The sequence below is a fragment of the Pan paniscus genome, chromosome 4 (genome assembly GCF_029289425.2).
Source record: "Pan paniscus chromosome 4, NHGRI_mPanPan1-v2.0_pri, whole genome shotgun sequence".
In the NCBI taxonomy this organism is placed as follows: Eukaryota; Metazoa; Chordata; class Mammalia; order Primates; family Hominidae; genus Pan; species Pan paniscus.
This window is the reverse complement of record NC_073253.2, coordinates 43,051,585-43,074,942: the sequence shown is the minus strand read 5'-3', so window position 1 is coordinate 43,074,942 and position 23,358 is coordinate 43,051,585. Positions and strand designations below refer to the sequence as shown.

At 38.8% G+C, this 23,358-nt stretch overlaps 1 protein-coding gene across 3 annotated transcripts in view; it reads right to left on the bottom strand.

Annotated features, from left to right (window-relative positions):
• The window catches only part of MRPS27 (mitochondrial ribosomal protein S27), a 100,594-nt gene that overhangs the window by 19,305 nt on the left and 57,931 nt on the right, over positions 1 to 23,358 (bottom strand). The window lies entirely within an intron of this gene.

The following is a 23,358-nucleotide window of genomic DNA, read 5'->3' as shown; positions in this document are numbered from 1 at the left end:
AAAGGAACAGTGCTTGGAAAGGAATTCCAAATGCTGCTTTTTCCTTAGTTCACGCACATTGCTAACACCTGGGATGGAAGCTGCTACTCCCAGTTCCTGGGGTTCATGACAAAAGACTGACTGGAGATTGAGCTGCGAGATGGGGGTGGAAAGGGCTCTGTAGTCCCTCTTTTTATTTATCTACTTTGATTAGGATGGACCCTCATATACTATACTATATCATGTTAGCTGAAATCCCTATGTTTTCCGGAATCATTCAGGAAGCAGGCCAATCGCTGGGCTCCACAAAAATCAAACTCTTTTTCTTAAAAAGAAAAAGGTGAGACAAAAACCTAGTGCTAAAGGATTCCATGCTATATTTGAGAGTCAAGGGTACAGATGAATACTAGTGGCTTTTAGAGGCTGATTATTCAGTCTGCCTCCTGCTATTTCCTGCCATCTGCTATTGGGATAGTTTCCTCTGAACAGGTTCTCTGCCAAAGTAATGGTTAAGAAAAGGAGAGGAAGTGAGAAATAGTATTTAATTTAGGATATCTATTAGTGCTCTGGTGAGAGATTTGGCAAAAATAAGATCCAAAGATGTTTTATGGATTTAGGGTCTTCTAGGCAGCCTGATTCTCTTCAATATTTTAGGTTTTGCTAGAAAATGTCTCTCTCACTCTATTTTTCTCTACAAATTAGCCCCTTTAAAATCAGAAATAGAGAAATATGTCAAATTAGGTTTAGAATAAGAGTGACGTGGCCAGAGAAAGGCATTGTATAGGGGACCTAGATACTCAATCTTATAAGATCTTCTGCACAGAAATGAAACAAAATATACCTTTAGTATTCCATGTTTTCCCTCATATTTGTTTTTATTTTTTTATTTTTATTTTTTGAGACAGGGTCTCACTGTCGCCCAGGATGGAGTGCAGTGGTGCAATCCTAGCTCACTATAACCTCAAACTAACTCCTAGGCTCAAGCAATCCTTCCTCCTAAGCCTCTCGAGTAGCTGGGAGTATAGGTGCATGCCACTATGCTCAGCTTATTTTTTGTAGAAACAGGATCTCACTGTGTTGCCCAGGCAACATTTTCAAATCAATAGTTTAGCTACTTGATTCTTGTTTCTCTGAACAATCTGAGATTTAACATGAAATGACCAATTAAAAATGAGTTTTATTTTTTAAAGAAAAAAGTCAAGTGAAGTATCAGGTGTACTGCTTCAACGATGGTGACGCTTCCTCATCAGCCTGTAAGTTCCTGTGTCAGCAGAGACAGAGACTGACTTGCTCAATACTGATTCCTGTACTGACACAATTCTTGGCCCATAGGTTTTTCAGCTAATTAAAAAAAGAGCTTTAATCAACACTGGTATTAAATGCTGTTATGTCCCGATCATTCTGTTAATGTCTATGGTATATATGAAGATATGTAAATTTCCTTTTCGGGGCATTTAGAGTCTCATTACAAAAATGATGCACACATAATTTAATAATAATACGAGGTGGAGCATGATAAGTGCTAAAGACAAAAGGGATTGCTAGAGGCTGAAGGGTTTTTGGTAGTAGCAGTTGTTGGGTTTAGTCAATTTTTCCTTTAAAAAGAAACAAAACAAAATATAATTTTTTTTGGTAATGACTTTGGGAAAAAAATATATCAAATGCCAATTACTACCCTCACTCAAGATTATTTTAAACCTAATACTCATTTTAAATCTAAGGTTCTGGCTCAGGATGTTTCCAATGGCCACTAAAGTTGTAACTTTTTTTTGATGATGAACTTTACAATAAGAACACCATGACCATATCCAACCAAACACCTTTCTCTTATTCATGATCAGCAGACCACTTTTAGGCTTTGAAAAAATAACAAAGACTGATAATGAGAGCCTAGTTTCAGACCTTCAAAGCTCAAATTAAAACATATTTAAAGCCATTTGCTAAGCTTCTAAGGCTAACTTCAACACAAGGAAGAGCAAGAAAGTCTTTTCTTCTCAAAAACCCTTCCTTCACAGACTTTCTCTCTTAGAAGCCTAAAGGGAAAGTTACTCAAGACTTCACACATCGAATATAATCATCTCTGCACAGCAGCCTTTTGAGATATTTGTCAAGACACTCAGAGAAGTCTTTAATAAGTCTACTCCCTCTCCTATCCTGGGACAAGGCTACTTGGTATGAGCTCTGCTCTCTAAGCCCTAACAATCTTAGACCCAATTATGTCTAGGGCATTTTCTTTTTTATTGTATATACATTTTGAGAGACAAAGTCTCATTCTGTCATCCAGGCTGGAGTGCAACTGCAAGATCACAGCTCACTGCAGCCTTGAACTCTTGGACTCAAGTGATCCTCCTGCCTTTGCCTCCTTCTTTATTTCTGTAGAGACAGGGTCTTGCTATGTTGTTCAGGCTGGTCTCAAACTCCTGGCCTCAAGTGATCCTCCCACCTCGGCTTCCTAAAGAGCTGGGATTATAGGCATGAGCCACTGTGCCCAGCCTTGGACATTTTCAATGAACTCTCACAAAAAATAAACTGAGGAAAAGCAGTGAAATACTTACACACATACTATAAAATATGCTGCCCAAAATGCAATTCCTGAATTTCCCAGCCAGGAAGCAAATGAACTCCTTTCTTGGCCCCCATCAGCATTAAAAAGATAAACTTACATGAGTGGCTATCTGGAATATAAACAAGTCAAAACACTGGGCCAGCGGGGTTCAATTTTGGATGGCAAGTTTGAGAAGAATTCCTGTTGGTGACTTTTTAAGCAGTTCAGACAAATAAATGTGGGGACTTTTCAACTTCCAGTAGTAATATGTCAGGTGAGTGAGTCTCTGGAATGGGCACTTGCCTGGAATAATTCTGTGGACTGCTGGATGAGCATTCTCCCTTTCTGTCAGAAGAAAGGCAAAGAGAAAAGAATACAACTAACACATTGATTTTCCAATTTGCCTGCAAACAGACTGGCTTTTGTTCTCGCCTGCTCTGACCACCAGCCTGGCAGATTACAGCCAGCCACTGTAGGAGTCCCCTCTGTGCGCCTATGCCATCAGCTGTTTGCTCACCTCGACAGAAGCTTTATTATTGCCTAGGCCAACAGGCTGTCAAGATAGGCAAACATGTGAGTGTAGAAAAGAGAAACAAATACAACCCAAATATCCCCAACAAGTTTGTGCTCATGAAGGCTAAAGGTACTCTGAGATTTCAGCTTATAAAATGTGATTACACTTACAATTCTGAGGAAATGTGTATTTCTTGGAGGAGCATAAGAAAGAGTGACAAAGTGTACTCTCAAGTTCTAGCTCTAGTTCTAAAAGTTGGTATCCCATGGCTAAAGAGATCTCTGTCCCCAGTGTTGAGTAGGATTTTCAGGTGAAGACAGAGCTTGCCTAGGAAGCCAAACCACGGCCAATAAAATAGCAGGAACTGAGAAGCGTCCTATTCTCAAAACTCAGGCCATACTCAGAACTCTTAAGGGCATCTGCCTGCACTGCTGCTCATTCAAGACTGATGTTACCAGGAAAGAAGGAGAGCAGAATCACAGGCTGCCAAAATGACATGGGAGTGAAAGTCTTGGATATCACAGAGATTTCTTAGAAGGGAAGAGAGGTTACATAAAAGAGATCAAGAGTGAAAAAAAAAAAAAAAACCACCAGAGACTGACTGTGATTATATAGGAGGTACTCTATTGTGTGTAAAAGTCGCATGGGATTTCTTGTTTGACCAATTTCGTCATTTAATTAAAAAAAAAAAAAAGTGGCCTAGGCACAGTAGCTCATGCCTGTAATCCCAGCACTTTTGGTGGGTAAAGTAGGAGGATGTCTTGAGGCCAGGAGTTTGAGACCAGTCTAGGCAACACAGCGAGACCCCGTCTACACACACACGGCACTCATAGCACACATACACACCAAAAATAGGGGGGAAAAAAAAGGAAAATATAGCCTTTCTTCCACGGGGTTGAAATAAAGGTTTTGTTATTGTTGAACGGCTAAAGTGGCAATGCTCATCAGCATTTTCGGTCTCACAAATAAAAATGCTCCAGGCTGGGCAGGCCCAATGCACAGATGCCAGAGCCTAGAGCCCAGCAGCTCACAGCTCCACCATTTAGCTGTAACACACTGGTTCTTCCACATGAATGAGCAAGCTTTCCACAATGTTTATCCAATTCCGAGAGCCACCAGCCCTAAACACACACATGCAGCTTTCCCTCCGCCCCAGTGAATTCTGTATCCTGTGGCAACAGGCTTTACAGATGGGAACCTCAGCCACGGAGCTGGGTAGACAGAGATGGGAGAGGGGGTCAGGGTAAAGGGAGGAAAGAAAGAATGCCAAGAAGAAAATATGGCTGGCTTCAAAGCCTGTAGTGTGGACTGAGGATCTTACCAATGAAGGAAAGTTAGCAACTATCAAAAGGAATGAGCGCTTCCTTGAACTAGAACCAAAGACCAAGAGTGTCATGTGACTATTTAAATCAGAATCTGATTCAATCACTGCTACTCACTTTCTCATTATTTTCTTTTTCATCCTGCTAGAAATTCTGCTTTCAGAATTGTTAATTTCAAAACTAACAATTATTAGTTGCCCTCAACTACCATAAATAAAATCAAATTTTGATGAGATAATTTTCTAATGACTATTATATTTTTGTCAAGTACTTAAAAAAAGAGGGCAGGGTTTAATACAGAAATCGATAATAAAAACATCAGTATTATAAGTTAAAATTTCCTGCTTGGGATCTCAGATTCTTACTCAAAGAATTTAAGGTAATTTTAACTTTCCACATACACACACTTAGCCTGCACAAAATAAAAGCACCAGGTGCAAGAGTCCCCTCCAAAACACCTCTCCCACCCTGCCAACAAAAGTCAACCAGTTTGGGCTTGAATATTTCCAACGAATTCACTATCTACCTTCACAATGCAGATAAAAATGTCTTTCTTTAAAAGTTCTAATTTTTAAAAAATTAAAGTCAAGTTTACAGAGATACAATGTACAAACAAAAAAATTCATACATTCAGTTTACAGTTCTATGAATTTTGACAAATGCATCCAGTTGCATAATCATGACCACAATCAAGATAAGCCCCCTTTGTAGTCAACCTCTCCAGGGTTTGCTGGTCAATTTAAGCAAATTTTATATAGGTAACCTCCTTGGGTCCCTTTCCAGATCTAGAGTTATTAATTTTATAAGAGGAAAAGCAAATAAGATAATAAAACCACCACAATATCATCTATTGGTTGGTTTATAATGTATATTCTGTCAATTTCCCAGAAGAATTTGAAAAAATTAAAACTCAGCTTGTGAGTAGTTTTTTTTTTTTGAGCCCTACATATAGTCATTAGACCTTCTGGAATCCCTGCCTGCTAGTCTAAAAAGGGTGATGAGTAAGTAGATTTTTGGTAGAGAATAACAGGGGCATAGAATTTTGCAGATGTGGAGTGCTAAATAAATGCAGCATAACAACACATTTTTTGAAATGAAGACAGATAACAGAGGGACTTGTTAGATATCAAAGTCTGAATTTGTCAGACCAAGGGCTTAAAAAAGAGGCCCTTAGCATTTCACCTGGAAACACACTGGTATAAATATGACATACTAGAAACTACTCCAGGAGAGTTATTCTTATTATCCACATCCTCTCATGAAACAGAAAGCAATCAAAAGTAGGATGCATGTCACCACATTATTCTCTCTCCCTGCTCTCTGATCTGCCTGCTGTTTTGCCAGATCTAACTCTCAGTCTAGAAGACATATTTCTGCTTCATTTAAGTATTTACTGAGTAGCTACCTTTTGCTCAGGCATGGTGATCTATATTCTTTACCCACTGATCTACTAATTTCCTTTAATTCCAATTTTTTTTTTTTTTTTTTTAAGTAGAGACGGAAGTGTTGCTATGTTGACCAGGCTGATCTCAAACTCCTGGCCTCAAGTGATCTTCCTGCCTTGGCCTCCCATCATGCCTAGCCCTAACTCCTATCTTAAAGATGACATCTCTCCCTTTCTGATACAGAAAAAATACCTATAGACAGACTGTAAGCTCTGCTGCTCTCTCTTTCTCTCTTACTTTCATGGTACATAAGGGAGGCAGTCAGAATGAAGTCAGTTGTGTTCTTTGTCTAAAGCCTGGAACACTATTTTATCAGCCTCCAAAGAGCAATATGTGTAGATAACCAGGGAGGATTACTTGTGGGGAGAATGGGAGAAACAAGTATTTACAGTGATCACTGAGGTGCCCATCTGGAGATGGTCCTAAAAGCAGAAAATGGCTTTGTGGCCACCAACTGACCTATCAGTGAAACTGCACCCAGAAGCAGCTGGTAAGACTTCTCCAGCCTCTCTAAAACTATACACACACTGGCTCACAGGTCAGCTTCATGACTGAGAGGCAGTTACTGAAGGCCAAGGTTAGGCTACAGAGGGCCTTTACCTAGGAACAGCAGGAAGTTGAGAAAAACTGGATCCCGGAACCAGTCCTGTTTATAAAAGCATATAAAGTTATGGAAACTGGCTTGGTTTGGACAGAGATAAGCGAAATATTTTGGTTTTTGAGTAGGAAATTTATGAGCAATAAATGAGCCAGTTTTAAATACATGCAAACATTTCCTGATGTCTCCTAAAGCTTTGGCTAGGAACTGCAGATAAAATTTCTGCAAAATTATAAATAATACAATGATTAAGATAGGAAAATCACATATATTAATTAAACACTGGTTTTGAATAATTCTGGGAAAAAGAAAGGTGAGAAAGAAAAAAAAGGAGGAAAACAAAGGAATAGAATAGAAATAAAAACCAGAATTTCTGGAGTATGCTAGGCTTAGTGAAGTTGTCAGGATTAAGTCTGCCACAAAAGAAATGAGCAGGCAAAGAGCCTGGCCCAGGAGATGAAGCACACCAGGGTAAAAGCAGAAAAGAATTAAGCCAGTGTTGAGCAGATTTATATGTGTTTGTATGTGAGATTACGGATTTCTTTAGGGGTATTTCTGAGGGAAGAGAAGCTCAGTACTAATCAGGATTTCTTAAGAATTAGATTTTTATTAAAGAAGAAAAGCATCTCAGTATTTTAAACATTCTGATTCTCTAACACATGAAAAAGTTGAATCCCTAGGCATTCTTTGTTTGTAGCAAAAGGAAGGTTGGACATACTTTCAGTGATACAATCCAATTCATAGCTAGTTTCTATTTCTGTAACTCTACTGACTCCTCTATTAAGCTTTTAAGCTCTTAAAAGGCAGGGGACAAGTTATCTATCATTTTGCGTCTACAAACAAGTGAACAAGGACTCAAGTAGGTGCCTGATAATTTGGCAACAGTGACTAGGCCTGCTAAGACTGCATAAATACCCATCATGCATGCTGAAATTCATGAGGATTATTTATATTTGAAACAGTAATTCACTTCTGGTTGTGAAGTATCATCCTGGCTAAAATAAAGTTGAAGCCAAGAAGAAATGCTGCCTTTTTTGTACAAGGCAGGAGGAGATGAAAGATGGCAGAGGAAGTGGAGTAGTATGTGGTCATTGTGGAAAGCCACCTAGTCCTCACTTATTCCCCCTACTGTTCCTTCTCACAATACATCAAGGATGATACATGGATTCTTTAGTGCAAGTTGAGGGAACAGACAAGCTGCTAGGAGAGTGAAGCCATTAAGTTGAGGACAGAAGCCAGAGTACATGGGTTCAAAGAATTTCCCTAACAGGAATTCAATAAAAAAACAGACTCCTTTCAACCCTGGAAGAGGCTTTGAAAGCAACCTAGGCCAAGTAAACTGGGGATAAGGGAGAGAAAAAAAGTTAATACTGAATTAGAGAATCTTTAATTTAGTGCTGGTAGGGACTTTCAATATCTATTGTACACTAGACTATTTATTGAGAATTTACTAGCCCTGTTCTAGGTGATGTAAAATTATGTAATCTAATTCCTTTACTTTATAGAGGAGGAATCTTGATGTATATAGTGAGATAAAATGATTTACCCAAGATAGTTAGCAATAGGACCTAAATTAGACCCCTCACTTTCATTATTCCACCATTGCCTCTCAACTTCTTTTATTTGTAGGACATCTTTAAAAAACATTTTTGTGGTTTCACAAAGGTCTCTAACAGTGAAAAATAAACATCTCTTCTAAATTTAGGAGCAGAATCAACATAAAAATAAACTCAGTGTAAAACAGTTCTGGAATTGCCCTGAACTAGCTGTTTAACTTTGGAAAGTCACTTGATCCTTCAGGGTTTCAGTTCCTGCAACTGTAAAATGAAGAGGTACGGTTATCTGGATCACAAACTCAACTGTCTACAGGGGCCAGTCAGTTAATATAAATGCATGAATCATGTAAGACAATAGGTACAAAGCTGCTTGTATTACGATCAAGCAAAGTGATTTCATTATACTGTTTATAAAAACACAGCTTACGGGCCAAACAAAATACACTTGAACTCTGGACTAGACCAGACCCCCGGAACTCCTTCCAGCACTTAAGTTTAATGACTGTAAAAGACAATAAGCCTACATCTACTCATTAAAACATCAGTCATATACAAGTTTCTATTAAACCAGAAAAATGGCAGTGATACAAACAAGTGAATAAAGACTCAAAGATAAACGAGCAACCATTCAGTCCACAGCTGATTTTACTTTATTCCACTAGCCTCCATTCCCCCACCATATGGTACCCACTTTGGGCAGGCAACAGAGATTATTATTATGGGAATGGTGGGCCCTGCAAATTGGCATCTAAAATTTCAAGGTGAAATGATAAAATCAGCTAAAGTTAAATTTAAGGTCCCTAAAGTACATTATAACTGAAGATCAAGTTTTATAGAAAATAAAATTTTCAGCAATTGATCACTTCATTAGTAAAGCATTTTATTTTCTACTCAAATATTTCAGTGCAATTCATCTTATATCTAAGAAAGTCATCCAAAGTAATTTTCCTACATAATATAAATTATTGTTTTATATACTGTTACTTTATCAAACCTCTGTTATCTGGCAATTCCTACAGCAGAAATGGTTGAACTCTAAAAAAAGGAGAGTAGGATAGGGTGGGCATAGAGATATTAAGAAATTACTTGACAGTTTTTGGAACATAATGACTATTTGTAGTTTAAAAAGGAAAGATATTTAAAAATTGAGATTTATTATTTGTGAGTCCAATTGGTTTTTAGAAAGGTTTACTTTACCACTCACCAAACAAAAACCCTTAGTTGTTTACATGTAAAGACAGAAAAACTAAGGTGACCTTTCTTTCTTCTGCTGCCAAATAGTAAAAATCAGTATGACTATAATACATTTAATAGGCAGCTCCTCTATTTAGCTCAAGCTAGTCTCTCATACCAAAAACCAAATTTTTAAAAACTGAATATTTGAAATTATACAAACAAAATATGCTAAGAAAATTCTTAACAATGACCAAATGCAAACTTCATGTCATAGGAAGGTTAAGTACCAGAGGCAATTCCTTTTAATAGGATGACAATCATAAGAAGGAACAGTTACAATTCTGAATATGAAAGAGCTGTTTCTTTAGTAATAAACCAAATACAAAGTTCCAGGTTCATCTGTTCTGGCTGGCAAATCTTGCATAAAAAAGCCATACTTTAGCTAAACAAAAGCTTTTAGGCTGGCCCAGAAAGAGGGAATGAACAATTTGAAAAACATCTTTTATTGCCTGAGAAAATTTAAAAAGTGTCTGAAAGTGCCAGGAGACCTGCCTCAATGTGACTCAGGCAGCTTTCCAAAGTCCCTCAGCTTTCCTAAGTATGAGTCATAGGGGAAGGAGAGAGGGCTCCTTGGCAAAGATACAGGTTTTCCTCTCTGGTTCCACCCCTACCATTTTCATTAAAAAAAAAAAAAAAAAAAAAAAAAAGCTTTGACGTATAATAGTTAAATAGATTCCAGACAGGCTTAACTGAAGAAGTTTGAACACCAGGGAGGCAAAATATCATTGCAGAAGTTGCTATTGTTTGCCATTGTGATCCACAGACACAGGGAGCATCTTCTGCATCCTAAAAAGGGCTCGGCCCATTGATCATGTGTCAGATCATGGCTGCACTTTGTGGGAGAGAAGAGGATAACAAGCTATGAAAATACCTCTGCCTCCCTAGTTTCTTAAACACCACAAGCTCATATACTGAACAATTACAGTGAGTTCGAAGGGGTGGGAGCTTGTCCTTTATGAGTGCACATTAAGCAGAATTTCAAGTGTGGTAGCAAGTAGACTGTCCACATATACATGGCTGCTACAATGAATGCAGCCTTTAGTGAACAGATACATTTTTTCCTTCAATAATCTTAGGCAAAAAAGTAAGAAAGCTGGGATTTTTTAAGCATGAATAAGGCAAAACTGAATGTTAAACTGCAGAGAGAATAGTTCTACTTCTATACCTATATGAAATTACTTATTACAACAGAATGGAGCATTTGATGAGGTCAAAGCTCCTCTCTTCTGCATTTGATCATTTATCAACCTACTATGAATCAGGATATTATGCTGGGCACTAAGAGACAAAGATGAATAAACATCTCCTTGCCTTCAATAAGGTTAGATTGGGATGATCAAAAACAAGTCTTTTCAGCCCCGTGTGGTGGCTCACGCCTGTAATCCCGGCACTGTGGGAGGCCGAGGCGGGCAGGTCATTTGAGGTCAGGAGTTCAAGACCAGCCTGGCCAAAATGGTGAAACCCCGTCTCTACTAAAAAATACAAAAATTAGCCTGGCGCAGCAGTGCGTGCCTGTAATCCCAGCTACTTGGGAGGCTGAGGCAGGAGAATCACTTGAACCCGGGAGGCAGAGGTTACAGTGAGCCAAGATGGCGCCACTGCACTCCAGCCTGGGCGACAGAGCAAGACTCCATCTCAAAAAAACAAAAACAGGCTGGGCGCAGTGGCTCACGCCTGTAATCCCAGCACTTTGGGAGGCCGAGGCGGGTGGATCACGAGGTCAGGAGACAGAGACCATCCTGGCTAACACGGTGAAACCCCGTCTCTACTAAAACAATACAAAGAAATTAGCCAAGTGTGGTGGCAGCTGCCTGTAGTCCCAGCTACTTGGGAGGCTGAGGCAGGAGAATGGAGTGAACCCGGGAGGCGGAGCTTGCAGTAAGCTGAGATCACGCCACTGCACTCCAGCCTGGGCGACAGAACGAGACTCCATCTCAAAAACAAAAAACAAAAAAACAAAAATAATAAAAAAACTCCAAGTATTTTTTGAGCATTGATAACAAGTTTAGAAGGTTAATTTATAAGCATCATAGGTAATTTCCCATGTATATAACACTGATTATTTCATAACACCCTGATAATAAATTTTGAAAAACTGGCTCTCAATAGGAAAATAAATCCAACTTTTCTCTCTTCTTCCCAATAGTCTGTCTTTTTTGTTTCCTTGGGTATATTTAAGAAATAAAAATGTTAGAGATAATGCTGTACCCTGCTTCTCTCACTTTCTAGAACAAGAAAGTTGGTGTCCATCATTCTCATGTTATACTTTTACTACTTAGGGATATGTTCTGTGTTGAGTTTTTCAAGGTGCATGACTTTTTGACTCTGCATTCAAGGGCCTGTCTGATAGAGAACTGAACCAAACCACAGTAATGCTGCTTCTCCAAGGGCAGAAGAGTAGGGACAGAAGTGACAAAATTACTGTTATCACAGACATGAGAGAGGACTCGATGCCACTTTCACTGTGAAAACTAATTGCACTGCCACCAGGTAAATCTCTGACAAAGTGCTGCTCTGTGTTTGATTAGAACCCAGCCCCGACTCACTAACTGAGTCATTTAACCTAAGAATCAGTTTTATCATTTTTAAAATAGAGATGATAATACCTTAATCACTGGGTTATTATGAAAATCACATAGGAGCTATTTAGGCATTTTGCCGGCTTATAATTCTTTTTGGAACCAAACACAGTAAAAATATGCACACATACAAGCAATACTAAAATATATATTTTTAAAGACAAGGTCTCACTCTGTCACCCAGGCTGGAGTGCAGTGGCGAGATCATAGGCATAACTGTCTTTGGTAGTAGAGAGGTAGTTAAGATATCAGCATCAGACAGAACTTCTCCTATGTTAGAACCTCAGGAAACTGATTCTAAAATGGATTCAGGATTCTAACCGGTAAAAGTTATATCCAGTTTATCTGGTAAAACTCTAGATTGATATGAAGATTAAAGAGATAAAACATGTAAAATTAAAATGCCTGGCACATGGTGCTTTCAGACAACTTGGACAGAGCAGTCAGCAGCAGCCTCATTCTAAGGGCCACTGAGTTAAGTATGAACTCTTATGATTATTACCATCCACACGGCAGGTGACTTGCAGAGCGCTGGGTACCTGTGTGCAGCAAAGACCTGACTGCCATTAGCCAGAGGGGATGGAATACAGTAGGAAGAACTGGGTCAGTAAGAGGGTAAAGAATCCTTTGCCCTCTCATTCCTCTCAAGACAGTCTCAAATGAGGAGCTGGAAGGTGAAGGAAAGGGGACAACAGAGAGGCTTTTTACAATCACAGAGGCCCAAAGCCAACCAGCAAAGGTTTGCCAGTCAGGCTGATGACTGGTGGCAAGGTTTCTGATCTTATTTACGACAGAAAAAGGTCTAGGAAGGAGAAGCAAGGGGATGACCTAAGGAGGAGTCAATTTACCTATCATGTTTTGCTCTTGGACTGCTTTCCACATGCTTGGCAAGGCACTGTTATAATACAATGGGGATTATACTGGTTTCCACAAGCTTGGCAAAGCACTCTTATAATACAATGGGGTTTATACCTTGAGCTTTGTGTCAGCTCAGTGCCCACTAGCCTCTGGTTGAGGTAGACAGCTAAGGAGTGTGGATGCCTATGGAGGATAAACCGAACTACTGACAAGAGAAGCTGCTAAGTGCTGCTCATGGCTTGGATCTGTGGTTGGGGCAAGAGCTCAGAAGAAGAAAGTAGTTATTTGTGTAGAACATGCCACCCATCCAAGGCTGGGAAATAAAGGAAAACACCAACTAAAGCAAAGCATTTGCTGCTGAGCAAGCCACTGACCCAGCTTTGTTTCTAAGAACCCCCTTTTCCATCACGTACCCACCACTGGCAACCTGAAAGGAGTTTAAGGCTGAAAGCACCTGTTCCTGCTCCCAACCTAAATGGAACCATCAGCTCTTTCAGACAACTTGGAAAGAGCAGCTGACAGCAGTCACATGAAAACAAAGGCCACTAAGCTAAGAAAATATCTATGAACAACAAATATACAATAGTTTTTCTCATGTTGAAAAAAAATTATGGGTACAAATAACCAATAATAACTCTGTTTTAGGATTCTGATTTAAGACAGGCTCAAAAAAGGAAAGACAAGGGTGAGCTGTTGCTATAGTGACCACAGCTTTTGATTATCTCAAGGGTTTTTCACATTCCCATGCAACCATAGGAAAGTCTAATTTATCAGCAATACTTGTACCATAAGTATATTTCTCTGAATGAATACTTATAAAAAATGTAGCATACTAAAGAACTTGCTTTTTTTTCTGAGCATTTAGAACTTTTAAAGGAAAATCATACTGAAGGAAGGCTTCTTTTGCCCTGATCAGTTTGTGAAAAATCTTTAACTGTGACTGAAAATGAGGATGATGATGATAATTAACTAAAATGTGCTGAGTACTTACCATGTGCCAAGCATTATCCTAAGTACTTTATATACATTTTCCCCTTTTTACAAAGTAGGAAAGTGAAATTGAAGGGGATTAAAATCCTAGCCTAAGAGCCCACAGTGAACCTAACACAGGTGGTTTTCCCTATAGCGTTTGAAACACACTTTTGGTTGTTGTTGAGCACCAGAAGTAGGTGGCTTGCATTCAGATGGCCTGCTTTATAGAAAATGTGTCACTCTGAATAATGGAATTGCATTTGGCATAGCAGGAAATTCATATTATGAGAGGAATGTAGAAATGAAAACAACATGTTCTCATCTTTCACCTCATGTCTTTGCCAGGGTACCCTGGTGGTGCTATTTTGTTGGGGGACCGCCAAAATCCCCATAGGTCTTTTCTCTTTGGACAGTCAGAGTACCCAGAGAGGGCTCATCCAATTTCCTCACTGAGAGGTAAAATAAGCCTTGTATACCCAAGTCCAGAGTCCTTCTGGCTCACTCTCTCCAGAAAGAAAACGACCACTCCTCTGCTAGAGTTGGGTATTTCACTAACTTGTATGAAGACTTCCCGTCAATCCTCCTGTCTCAGCTCCACTCACACTTCTACTTTGGGAATCATGCTGCTTCTCATTTACGAGGCTTTCTGGGGTCCTATGGTTCGACTGCCTTGCTTCTGGACTACCTCTCCTGCCGGCTTAGGTTGTAGCTTTCTTTTTCTGCTAACTCCATTACTTTTGTTTTCTAACTTCCAAGCTTTGCTGTTGTCTCCTCTCCCAGTCTCTTATTTTGTCAATTTTTGCCTCTTCTACCCTTTACTGTCATATCTATGGAGGTTTCTGTAGGAAATAGAGATAAGCACATATGATCAATCTATCACGTTTAATCACAACACTTCCACAGGCAGTTTGATCTGTAAACTAGTCAATGGATTATATAATCATCTAAAAGTAATGATAAAGAAAATAAAACATTCAAATATATTTCAGCAGTAATAGCCCTCTGCTTAAAAAGGAAAAATAAAATTTCTTGCATAAGACACTTAACTCATCTGGATTTCAAATTAAAGAAATTATAAGACAAAAGGCGAGAAGAAATCTTTAACAACCCTTTCACCTCTAACATCCTTCCACCACAAAGCCAAAAATAAATCACTGCACTATATTTTGAATTCTCTGTTCAATCTAAAATATTTTACTGAAAATATTTGTATAGGGACAGAAATTAAATAAAGGATAAGCCAAAATTATTTTAAACCACAAAATGCATATATTAAGGTCCCTGTATATGGACGGTGTGCTCAGTGTTAACAAGAAATATTGTTAAGATGTAGTCTTTAAACTGTAATACATCTTTTTTTCCTGGAAAAGTCACTACTCAGGATTACACTGAGTAGTGAAAGATACTTAAATCAAGCTTGGGAAATTCTCTTGTAAGAAGATAGAAAATTATGTAATGTTGCAGCAATTTCCTTCTTCCCTCTCTCCCTCTTTCTTTCTTTTTAGAGGTTAAGTCTCACTATGCTATCCAGGCTGGTCTTGAACTCCTGGGCTCAAGCAGTCCTCCTGCCTCAGCCTCCCAAGTAGCGAGGACTACAGGCAGGTGACCCTGCATCCGGCTTAATTTTTCCTGAGATTGAAACTCCAATAATACTCATAAAATCTTCTTTGCTCTGATGATTTTTCAAAAAGCTAAGTTTTATCTATATTTGAAGGGCCAAGAAGCTAGAGGAATGGCTCCCACAAGATTATAAAACCAGCACGAAGGAATACCTAACCTAAGTTGAAGCCTAGCAGAGAACCAAGGCACTTAATGAGGCAACTTCTCATAGCCGGTTCACACAAAACCTAGGAAACTAGGGAGCATACATCATGCCATAGCCTAGCTTCCTGGTGTGTTGTGGTGTGCACACACACACATATATTAATACGTATAGAAGGGATGGAAGAAAAAAGAGACCAAGGGAGAAAAAAGACGGGAAAGGAAAACACAATAGCTACCCCCTTATTATCCTTGGGAATTCACACTAAACACTAAACTAAATACTATTTCCTCCTCCTGGAATTATATATGTGGAGCCTTTGCTTTACATGGAGGGGAAAGTCATAGCCTAGAAAGAGAAAAATGGTAGAATTTAGTGAATTCAGTACCACATTACAACAAGAACAAGGATCTCTTCTTCATTCCCATAGCAATATAGCACATAATAGCACCTACTTCCTCTAGCAAATATGAGTGAACTTTTCCTTCCTTGCAAACGCCACATGGGATGTAACATTACACAAGCCATGTCATTAGGTACATTTTATTTTGTACCAATTCAAAGGATTAAAAAAAACTAAAAAGTTGAGTTAAAAATTTGATTTGAGAGAATTCAGGTCATTCAAGAATCGGTTCTGTTGTGTGAAATGTTTAATGGTCTTTTGCTTTCTGGTTACCACTGTTCTTTTCTTCAGAGAAGTGTCTGCTGCCAAGAAATCTGAATGTCATATTTAAGTAAAATGCAGAATTTAGTAGCTCTATATAGCAGAGCTTACCCTACCATATCTAAAATATAACACATTTCTTTCTTTCTTTCTTTTTTTTTTTTTTGAGACAGAGTCTTACTCTGTTGCCCAGGCTGGAGTGCAGTGGCATGGTCTCAGCTCACTGCAACCTCCACCTCCCAGGTGGAGGTGGAGAATCAAGAGATTCTCCTGCCTCAGTCTCCTGAGTAACTGGGATTACGGGCGTGTGCCACCATGTCCTGCTAATGTTTACATTTTTAGTACAGACAGGGTTTCTCCATGATGGCCAGGTTGGTCTCGAACTCCTGACCTCAGGTAATCCACCCGCCTTGGACTCCCTAAGTGCTAGGATTACAGGCCTGAGCCACTGCACCTGGCCTGTAATACATTTCTTGATATACATTCAATATAAACAAATACATCTGAGATAAGAATAGCAGAAGTGGATATAGGGCTAAAAGCCTATTAAGTCAGTACCACCCTTTTCCTGAGTAAACACTCATCAGGAAATACTACTTTACCATTGTTCAATGCCCATGCCTCACACAATTCTTTCCTCTTTAGTCCAAGCTGACAACATATAGATGACATATTCAATAATAAAATAAGCGCTTCATCATTTTTTGAACTCTTACATTATTTTAGTAACTATGCGAATTGCTTTTTAAAGATTATTTCATTTACTTATCGAAACAACCCTATATAAGGTAAGTATATTATCCACACTTTACAGATGAGGAAACTGAACATCAAAAGGTTAAGTAACTTTCTCAAGATCCCACAGTTAATACTGAACAAGGCCAAAATTCAAACCCAGACAGTCTGACTCCAGAGCTCTTGACTACTAAGCTGTCCTGCCTGACGCTAAAATAGGTGATCTAGGGAGCAAAGTCTCTGTCAACTTTGAACCAACAACTGGGGCTTCTTCATGACCCAAGCAAGGAATCAATAAACCAGGGAGTGCTATCTCAATTAAGATTAACCTCTGGAAGAAGGAGTGTTTGTCTAGAAAACTCCGTTATTTCAAATGTTAAAGATAAAATCATTTGGTTTCAATCATACTGAATGAAAGCCATTGTCTTGTTTCTCTCTTGATCCTGGAATGAAGTAAGTAGATTTGGCAAGCCACCTCAGCCCTAGAACTTCCACTACTATTTTGATAATCAAATGTCACCATTTGCTATTATATCCCTTCAATGACTATAATATCTAAGGTTACCACAAATGTGTATATCCGATATATTCCACGTATTATGAAGTTCTGTTTTGTTCACCTACAGGCTTATGCAGAAATTGCTATCAAATGGGATAGCATGCACTTTACATTTAAGAAGCACAACTAAGACATTTCAAAATTTTAAATACTTACATGTATTAAAAAAAGAATGCGTAAAATAAAATTTAATGGAGTAGGTTGGAGAAAAACCTTTGCTGACTCAGTGGCAAGACATCCTATGATTGAATATATAGAGCTGAAAAGGCACTCTCTTCAAATTATCCATTCAACCCTTTCACTTTCATTTATAAACAAGTTTTTTGGGCCAAGAACACTTTGACAATTTCATTATGCAAATTATATTAACTGAGTCTTAATGTATTGCCCTCTTCCTTTTCACCCAGCTATCCAAAGTCACTTTAAAACTGCAGTGGGTGGAACTGCAGAAATAGATGGGTGAGGCAGACAGGAAGCAGTTTAGAAAGAAGACTCACTGAGGTCAGGGAATTATTCTATGTGATCTGATTTTACATATTTGCTTAAGTGATCCTCAAAACAAAACAATAGGTCTGTTATTTTCTCATTTTCTCAGAGCCTCTATGCTGACTCATGTTATGCTATCAGATCTCCAGAGTAAGAGGAAAACATTAGCAGACTCTTTATAGCCTTATATATTGATCCACTGATCATCAGAAGATATATCACTATTCTTGTAAGATGCCGTGGTACGATCCTGTACAGAACTAGACGTGCCATTCTTAGTAAGCACAGGATTTGAGGTAGTCCCTAAGATGATTTCTTGAAAAAATGTAAATGGGAGAGTAAGTATAGGAGATGTACAATCATGTCACATATATACTACTGACAGGAAGGAGAATCAAACCTAAGGTATCCCAGGTACCTGAACCCTCAACTTTGATTCTCCACCCTCCACCCAATTTTATTTATAATTGTAATGATTTTTAGTAGAATTTTCATATAACTGTACACATGCTAGTCCTATTACAAATAGCTATGTGCCTCTGGGAAAGTCTTATGTTCCTTCTCTGTTATCGTTTCCAGCTCTGTAAAATGAGGGGGTTAAATGAGAAGATCTTGAACAGCTTGAACAGACTAAAAATCAATAATATAATCCTGCCTTTGGAGGGACCACAAGTGCTCAGATTATTTTTTCCTCTCTATACTAAAATGATTACAGATTCCTTCCTCCCTAGCTGGTAAGTTTTCTGTTTCTTCTCTCTCAGAGGGCTGCTAGTGAAAAATTGACTGCTATGGCTGCTACGTTCATCCATAATCCTCCATCAGTTGAATCTGGTGGTTCCATTGCTCCCATGAAGATTCATGTGCATGGGTTTCATGAAAATTGTTTCGGAAGACCAAAATTTCATATTCTTGGCTGTGGTGGGAAGAAAGAATAAGAATAGGATTTTTATGACACTCCAAATGTACTAGTATTTTACTGTTGTTATTATTTATTTAGGGTGGATTGCAGACATGGTGGTAAAAAGAACAGGGATTTTAAAAATGGCTATCTCAGTTGAGATGGGATTATGTGAGCAGCAGGATGTACTGTTTATCTACCCAAGGACTTGATCTACAAGATTAAAGAATTGGAGGCTGGGTGCGATGGCTCACGCCTGTAATCCCAGCACTTTGGGAGGCTAAGGTGGGCAGATCATGAGGTCAGGAGTTTGAGACCAGCCTGGCCAACACGGTGAAACCCCATCTCTACTAAAAATACAAAAAATTGGCCGGGTGTGGTGGCAGGTGCCTGTAATCCCAGCTACTCGGGAGGCTGAGCCATGAGAATTGCTTGAACCTGGGAGGCGGAGGTTGCAGTGAGCCACGACAGGGCCACTGCACTCCAGCCTGGACAACAGAGCGAGACTCTGTCTCAAAAAAAAAAAAAGAATTGGAGAATGACTGGGAAGCTTAAAAAGTCCGAGGCACCAGAGCATCTATAAAGATTAAGAAGTTCAAAACAAAGATGATATTAAAACAAACAAATGCTCTGCCCAGGAAAGCTGCTGGGAAAACCCATACATATAGGAGAAGGGCCTACTGTTCCAACGTGCACTAACATCTAATGTGTGATATAAAGAAGTCTACCATGTTCTCTGATTTTTGTTTTTAGAGGCTTATCAAGCAAAGAGAGACAACAAATTTTGGGTTTTCTATGATCTGGACTGAATATGAATCACCTTGTTTTCATGATTTCAATGACCAAAGACCTTAGAAGAAATATAGGCACTATGGTTTGAATGTTTTTGTTCTCTCCAAAACTCAAGTTGAAACTTAACCCCCAGGACAACACTGCCGGGAAGTGGGGGCTAATGGGAGGTATTTAGGTCATGAGGGTTGAGTCCTCATGAACGGACTAATGCCACTACAAAAAGGGCTTGTGGAAGTGGGTTTGCTTTCTCTTCCACTCTGCCATGTGAAGAAGAGTGCTCCTCCCGTCAATAGAACATGGCAATCAAGGTGCCATCTTGGAAACAGAGAACTGCCCTCACCAGATAGCAAACCTGTGTGTATGCCTTGATTTTGGACTTCCCAGCCTCCAAAACTGTGAGAAATAAATCTCTGTTACTGATAAACTACTCAGTCTCAGGCATTCTGTTATAGCAGCACAAAATAGACTATGACAGTAGATAATAAAATAGCTTAGCTATAGTTGACTACTAAATCTCGGTCTCCAGCGTAAACATCTCTCCCAGCTGCAAATCCATATGTACTATGGCCTCCTGGACATCTCCATTTGGACCTCCCATAGGCTCTCTGAATACATCATAGCCAGAACTGAGCATATTATATCTACTTTCTCTCTCTCCCTCCCCCAACCATGGTTCTTTGTTCTGTGTATTTGATCTCCATTGGTTCAAGATCACTTAAGATCACCCCCCATCCGGAAAACTCCATGGTCTGAATTCTACTACCAGATCTCCTAAATATCTGTTAGCCTATGTTCCACTCGGTTTAAAAATCCGATTCCCAGCTAGGCATGGTGGCTCAGCCTGTAATCCCAGCACTTTGGGAGGCCGAGGCAGGTGGATCACCTGAGGTTGGGAGTTTGAGACCAGCCTGACCAACATGGTGAAACCCTGTCTCTACTAAAAATACAAAATTAGCCAAGCATGGTGGTGCATGCTTGTAATACCAGCTACTTGGGAGGCTGAGGTAGGAGAATTGCTTGAACCCGGGAAGCAGAGGTTGCAGTGAGCCAAGATCATGCCACTACACTCCAGCCTGGGCAACAAAAGTGAAACTTCGTCTCAAAAAAAAAAAAAAAAAATCCAATTCCCTTAGTGGCTTCTTCACAAGCTTCCATTTGAAAATCTTTTTTAAATTGCAAGAAACTATCTTTTCTGAAACAAATATGGTAATTTTCATATAAATTAATGATTATAGAAACATACAGAGAAATAAAAATCACTTGGATTCTCACCATCCAGAGCTGGTATTCTGGTGTTTATTTAACTAATTCCCTAATGATAAACATTTGTTCAATAAGATGCTTCTATTTATTTTTACTATTATAGACAAAGCTACAGTTAATTTTCTTGACTTATATATAAATTTCTCCTTAGAATAAATTCCTTAAAAAATGTGCCAATTTAAGTTACTACCACTGTTTTTTGAGTATGTGTTTCCATGAAAATAGGTATTGTTTAATTTTAAATTTTTACGAATATGACAGGTAAAAAGTATTTCATTATGCTATTTATTTGCAAAATTTCTTTAGTAGTTAGGGTGGATGGACATCGTTCATAGTGCTTATTGGCTATATGCCTTTCTTCTTACTAGAACTGCCTTTCCTGCTTTTTCTATTGCAATGTTTTTATTTCTATTATTGATGACTAAAAAATCATTGTTTAATCAGTTTAATAAACAACCAATGCTATAATTACTATTTCTCATTTTTCATATCATTTTTCTCAGATTAAGGCATTTTGCTATATTTGTCATTTTAAATTTTCATATGGATAAATATGCTTTACTAAAATGCTTTTTGACATTTATGCCATGCTTAACAAGGCCTCTATGCTTCAAGAGTACACAAATATTTCCTTATTGAATTTTCACATAGATGACTTCACTTTTTAAATTTAAATCTTTTGTCCACCTGGAATTTATTCTGATGAAGGGACATAACACTGCCCTAAAAGTCCCTTTGCATTATGTATTTCCTAGGTTATATTTTCTGTCTTCCAGGCGTTGATCTTTGTTTTTCCTACTGTTTTATTTAACCTTTCAACCTACAGACTCCTAATTTCAAGAAAATCACATTTACTTTTCAGCTGCTATGGTCTAAGTCAAACAAAGCTACACTTAAAACATGTAACATAGAAAAGTTTACTACAATGTGATCGGAAAAGGAAGAGGGTATCACTTGTTCCTTATCCTACCAATTCTGTTTTTCTTTTTGTGCTAAAAACAGTAGAGACAAGTGGCCATTGATTGACACAGAAGGTAAAATTACAACATAATAAAATACGTATCAGGTACAAAAAAAATCTAGTCTAATAATGAAATGGTCAGTCAAAATGTCACAAGTAATTAGGTGGTTCAAAATATACATGGAATGCTGAGTTGTGTTTCTGGGTCAACAAAATGCCAAGTTTCATATTACTTTCTGCAGTAATTAACTAAATCATTTACATTAATTAATTAATTAATTGTTTTTGAGACAGAGTCTTGCTCTTTTGCTGAGGCTGGAGTGTAGTGGCGTGATCTCAGCTCACTGCAACCTCCGCCTCCTGGGTTCAAGTGATCCTCATGCCTCAGTCTCCCAAGTAGCTGGGATTACAGGCGTGTGTCACCATGCCAGACTAATTTTTGTATTTTTAGTAGAGACAGGGTTTCGCCATGTTGCCCAGGCTGGTCTCGAACTCCTGGCCTCAAGTGATCCGCCCGCCTTGGCCTCCAAAGTGCTGGGATTACAGGTGTGAGCCACTGCAACTGGCCAATCACTACATTTAAATGGAACCTTTTACATTCTCTTGAAAGTTGCTACATTGGTGTGATTATAATGCTGATCAGGAAACGTATGTATGTATGTATGTATGTATGTATGTATGTTGAGACGGAGTCTCGTTTTGTTGCCCAGGCTGGAGTGCAGTGGCACGATCTTGGCTCACTGCAACCTCTGCCTCCTGGGTTCAAGCAATTCTCTTGCCTCAGCCTCCCGAGTGGCTGGGATTACAGACGCCACCACATGCCTGGGTAATCTTTGTATTTTTAGTAGAGATGGGGTTTTACCATGTTAGCCAGGCTGATCTCGAGGAAACTGATTTTTAAAAAACCCCAGTTGCTATAGACTCACAGGAAAAAAAAAAAAAAACAAAAACTGTTACTGTACTTGGATGCTATCCTGCACTTTTGTACTAGATTATGAGAGTAGAATAAAATAGGAGTAGAAAACTGAAATAAATATTCATACTTTCAGAAGCAATGGCTGATACTTATCAGAGTATTTATGAGTATTATGAGATAATTGCTGATGTAATGATTAAAGTCTGTACCATGTAATGTTATGTCTGTACTATAAAAGACAACAAGGGAAGTCATCATTATCCATAACTTCTTTCCTGTCAATTGCCCATTACCCCACACTCCAGCATGGCCGTAAGGCAAATACAACATAGAGATTTCATCTGTAGGTCAATTCCAGTCTCTTGGTAGTGGCTGCCACATTGCTATATTGAGCAGGATTCTGAGGCTGAGTCACGACTGCTGAAATGAGTCCCAGGACCAAAGGGTGATGCCTGCCAAGAGCAGCTATCAACTGTGGCAGGATAAATGCAAATTACATGCCATATCTATAAAAACACCAATCTGTTCTGCCCCTAAACCCTTTCTAGTCAGCAAGTTCAAACACATATACCTATGCACGTGACATTCCCTAACCTCTATTAGGGAAAAACAGTATGGCATACTAGTGAAAAATTTGGCCTTTAACTCTCTGGCGAGCTATTTGCTAGCTAGCTGTGTGTATTTTGAGGCAAGCTACTTAATATTTTCTGATTCTTGG